The following is a 5,731-nucleotide window of genomic DNA, read 5'->3' on the forward strand; positions in this document are numbered from 1 at the left end:
CGGTCAGACCTGCGAGAGGATGGACGATGGCGCAGATAGGCAGCGGCCAACTTACTACATAGGATGTCTCTGTAGTAGTTAAGTTTGTCCTCCCTCTCAGTGAGTGTAAAAAAGGTCCCCATTCTGGACCGGTAGTGAGGGTCCAACAAGGTGGAGAGCGAGAAGTCATCCCTCTGCTGAATGGTGACGCAAGCAAGTGAGCATAAATCGGGCCATTTGTGTAAATGACTCGGAGGGACTCCCTGCCTCCATCTCCACTGCATACTGCCACGGTGTGTCCGGGTTCTCTGTCTCGTCTCCTCATCACCCTGTAGCTCCTCTGGCTGCTCCTGCTCCTCCTGTCCTGTCAGCTGAGTAGAAAAAACACCTATTTCTCTACACATTGCCTGTGCTTCAATGTCCTCCTCCCCCTTCTCTTCCAGGTCATCCCCCACAGGGCTCATGTGGCCATGAGATCTAGGCACTACGTCTTCTGTCCCCTGACCAGCCATTGTTACCAGCATTTGTTCCAGGACACGAAGCAGTGGAATTACATCGTTCAGCCTGTAGTCCTGCTGACTGACAAATAACGTGGCGACCAAAGGGCCTGAGCAAACAACAGGTGCCACGTATGAGCTGCCTCTGGCTGACATCGAAGTGTCCTCAACTGATACAGACGTCTCTGATAGCGAGAGGGACAGATATCCCAGGACTAGGGGACGCGGGCGTAACAGTTTTAGATCTAGACGCCGGGGCGGTCGCTATAATACATACCAGCCAAACGATCAGGCACAATGCGCGCCTCTCAGTCAACAATCATCTGCCCCACAGTCATCATCATCTGCCTCTTTTTTAGAACAAACCATACATTATCCACTTCGGAGTCGCAACATCAACCTCCCGCCCATTTGGTGGAGCCTTCAGATGACAAACTGGTCATTAATCTCTCATCACGTATACTAACAGAAGTAGAGATTACGGTACTGAGATGAGGCCTATCCTTCGTCCCCACCGACCCAATTCGATCTCTTTCACTGGACTAAGGATCTCCACCTGTTCGCCCGCAAGCTTAAGTGGCACAAACACTTTAGGCTCAAAGATAAGAAAGAGAGCCGCGAGCTGGGCGTGCCGGTGGAGATCCTTAGTGATGTACACTTCCTATTCAATCTGGATAGTATACCGGAATGTCCAGATGGTACAGGCCCCTTTACTGACCTAAAAAATAGGAGCACTAAACTGCCTCCAGTGGGTGACATCTCATGTGTTGATGTCTTTCTCAAACAGACCTTTGCCGAACTCTCCGAGATAATTCCCAACCACAAGAGATCCAATTGCAGCTGGAAGGAGAGACAAGCAATCAAAGAGCTGTCAAAGGATAGTAGCATCACGATCAAGCCCTCTGACAAAGGGGGCAATGTGGTCATCTTAGACACCTTAGCCTATCGAGACATATGCCTCACGCTACTGGGTGATAAACAAGGCTATGAGGTACAACCTTCTGACCCTACCCCCAGACTCCAGCAGGAACTGAGGGAGATCTTGTCAAAGGCCAAAACAGAAAAACAGCAGTGAGGAATTTGAATTCCTGTACCCAGCGCACCCCATAATGGCTACATTCTACTGCCTACCCAAGGTCCATAAGGGTACCCTGCCCCTTCGGGGCCGGCCGATCGTATCAGGGGTAGGCAGTTTACCGCAAAACTGCGGGATATATGTTGATCGCATATTGGGCCCGTTTGTGCAGTCCCTTCCATCGTACGTGAGAGACACAGGCGACCTTCTCTCTAAACTTGAGCACCTCAACCTACAGCCCAGCTGGTTCTTGGCATCAATTGATGTCAAGGCCCTGTATTCATCTATCCCCCACGACAAGGGTTTAACAGCCACCGCACACTACCTGAGGGCCAGGGGAATACAGTTTTCAGCACACAACGTGCTGGTCCTCCGTCTTCTGCGTTTCGTACTTACCAGCAGTTGCTTTTTCTTTGACGGTCGTATATACCACCAGCTCAGGGGCACCGCCATGGGCAGCTCCTGCGCACCATTGTACGCTAACCTGCTCCTGGGCTGGTGGGAAGAGACCATTGTTTTTGGCAATGTGCCCTGTTGGTACACAGAGTTTATCGTCCTCTGGGCCCGCTACATAGATGACATTTTCATCCTGTGGAGCGGCTCAGAGGACGATTTCAGTAGGCTGGTGGAGGAACTGAATAACAACGGTATTAACCTAAGATTCACTTCAGTCATCGTACGCAACAACCTCCCATTTCTGGATCTATGCATATCCAGGGATACAAAAGGGGGTTTGCAGACCACCATATAGCGAAAGGACACCTCAACTAATTTGCTGCTCCGATGGGACAGTTGTCACCCGGTCCCTTTGAAACGGGGGATTCCCGTTGGCCAGTACTTGCGGCTCAAACGCAACTGCTCGGACCAACGGGAATTCACACGTCAGGCCAAGGAGCTGAGAGAACGTTTCTTAGCACGGGGATATCCAGACAACACACTTAGACAGGCCTACCAGCGAGTACGACAGACGTCACGTACCAGACTGCTACATCCGACCGCGGACCAGAAACCCAAGCCACAAAACACACTTAGGATAATAGGTACATTCGATACAACGGCTACACAAATCAAAGAAATTCTTGGACGGAACTGGGGCACGCTTCTGATGGACCCAGACCTGGCTGATGTGGTCAGCCCCCACCCATCAGTCACTTATAGGAGAGGGACCAACTTAAGAGACCGTTTCGTCCACAGCCACTACAATCCCCCTAAGAAAAATACGTGGCTGCACGGACCGGTCAGTGGGTGTTTCAAGTGCGGTCGTTGCACTTTTGTAAATTTGTCACACAGTGCAAGTCCATTATTCTCGACCCCACGGGCTTTACCCACTATATACGGAACTTCATCAATTGTCACACCGCAGGGGTTATCTACCTGCTTACCTGCGAGTGCGGTATGAGATATGTGGGTAAGACCCGTAGGGAATTGAGGGTACGTATAGGTGAACACATGGGCAACATCCGCAACAACAGGGACACTTCGGTGGCAAGACATGTTCACTCCGCACATGGGGGACGGGCATCAGCTGTAACCTTCTTGGGCTTAGAACAAATTAAGAAGCCACTTTGAGGGGGAGACTGGGACAAAAAGATCCTCCAGAGAGAATGCTGGTGGATTTTTAAATTAAAAACCACACAACCCCTAGGTCTCAATGACCAACTGCAATTCGGATGTTTCCTGTGACCCATGCGAATCACAATTTACCTCTCACATCCACCATAAATTAGGGTGTCCCTTCCCTCGCCATGCGCCAATGGTCCCTAATTAAACCCAGACGTTGTCACCACCCCCTATGATCATGCTGCGGGCTTCACCTTGTGTCCCTGCCTTAGCTGGGTGTTAAGGAGGGTTTTCACCGTCCCTATTCCCACTTCCCACCCCCTAATGTGTTATAAGGGACCCTCCATGACACCCTGTTATGTGCCGTACCCCACACTTTTATCTTGTGTTATCTTCTTCATTAATGGGTCACCCTAGGTTTGATTGCAAAAGGGAGTAGACACCTATATAGGTCTCCTCCCAAATTATAACCACCAGTGGCCATCAGCCGCTATCTCTCCAAATTGATGGTTAGCGGTTACCACGATTGGGTAACTCTCTTTCCTCTCTTGTGACTCAAACCTGCCCATTAAGCCCCTGCCAGGTCCCGTGCTGGAGGGGATGGCTCTTGTCCTCCCCAGCACAGGCAGGTGTGCAGTCGCAGGAGCAAGGAGTATTTACTTGTATACCGGCTCCTCCCACACCAGCCTCCTTACTTGGACAGCTGCTGCAGCGCTCCGCCACGACCACGCCCCCATGCTATGATGTACATGGGGTGTCGCTATGTGGGCAGGGCTGAGCGGCGCCAAGGCTGCCCTCACTGGCAACGGAGCATGCGCAAGGGGTGATGCGGCCGGCCGCACCACGTGACATATACCAAACCACGTGAGCGGCGGCCGCACCTACCGCGCATGCGTCCGACCAGCCTGCCCCTACATTTAAACCACACAGCGCGCGTACAAGCGCTGTCAGACGCCGGCTGTCGGTTCGGCATGTGCATCCATCCTGCCGTACCCCACACAAGCCTTTAGACCTTCAGGCCAAACAGTAAGTAACCTGACATGCCGATGCTTTGAGTGTAGCGTATATATGTACCTGACTGTACCCCCATCGATGTCCTTTACTTTTTAGGTACCTGGGTCATTCTGGACTATCAAGTCCCGGTCAGTCTGCGCCATTCAATACCCACAAACCCCCCCCCCTGCATCTGCCATAACCATACAGATGGACTGAGAGTGGGGGCTCACATCCTACCTTATACCCCTGTCCCCTGATGATTTAAGGGGGTCTTTAATAGGTAGTGACTTCTATTCCCTTACTGTTGGATGTACCTTATTGGATATTCTCTTCAATGAAACGCGTAGGGACTCAGAGTATATCCCCACACAAGCCTGGGATCCAGAGCTTGTTTCCATTGTTACCCCCATATTAACCACCTCCCGACCGCTGTACGCGTATATGCGTCCGGGAGGTGGTTGCTTTATTCCTCCTGGACGCATATACGCGTCTTCTCGCGAGACGCGAGATTTCCTGTGAACGCGCGCGCACAGGCGCGCGCGCTCACAGGAACGGAAGGTAAGCGAGTGGATCTCCAGCCTGCCAGCGGCGATCGCTCGCTGGCAGGCTGGAGATCCGAATTTTTTAACCCCTAACAGGTATATTAGACGCTGTTTTCATAACAGCGTCTAATATACCTCCTACCTGGTCCTCTGGTGGTCCCTTTTGTTAGGATCGACCACCAGAGGACTCAGGTAGGTCAGTACAGTCGCACCAAACACCACACTACACTACACTACACCCCCCCCATCACTTATTAACCCCTTATAAACCCCTGATCACCCATGATCACCCCATATAAACTCCCTGATCACCCCCCTGTCATTGATCACCGCCCTGTCATTGATCAACCCCCTGTCAGGCTCCGTTCAGACGTCCGTATGATTTTTACGGATACATGGATCGGATCCGCAAAAAGCATACGGACGTCTGAATGGAGCCTTACAGGGGGGTGATCAATGACAGGCGGGTGATCACCCATATACACTCCCTGATCACCCCCTGTCATTGATCACCCCCCTGTCATTGATCACCCCCCTGTAAGGCTCCATTCAGACGTCCGCATGATTTTTACGGATCCGATCCATGTATCCATGGATCCGTAAAAATCATGCGGACGTCTGAATGGAGCCTTACAGGGGGGGTGATCAGTGACAGGGGGGTGATCACCCTGATCACCCCCTGTCATTGATAACCCCCCTGTAAGGCTCCATTCAGACGTCCGCATGCGTTTTGTGGATCCGATCCATGTATCCATGGATCCGTAAAAAATCATGCGGCTGTCTGAATGGAGCCTTACAGGGGGGGTGATCAGTGACAGGGGGGTGATCACCCTGATCACCCCCTGTCATTGATAACCCCCCTGTAAGGCTCCATTCAGACGTCCGCATGCGTTTTGTGGATCTGATCCATGTATCCATGGATCCGTAAAAAATCATGCAGATGTCTGAATGGAACCTTACAGGGGGGGTGATCATTGACAGGGGGGTGATCACCCTGATCATCCCCTGTCATTGATTACCCCCCTGTAAGGCTCCATTCAGACGTCCGCATGCGTTTTGTGGATCCGATCCATGTATCCATG

This window comes from Bufo gargarizans, chromosome 6 (assembly GCF_014858855.1).
Source record: "Bufo gargarizans isolate SCDJY-AF-19 chromosome 6, ASM1485885v1, whole genome shotgun sequence".
In the NCBI taxonomy this organism is placed as follows: domain Eukaryota; kingdom Metazoa; phylum Chordata; class Amphibia; order Anura; family Bufonidae; genus Bufo; species Bufo gargarizans.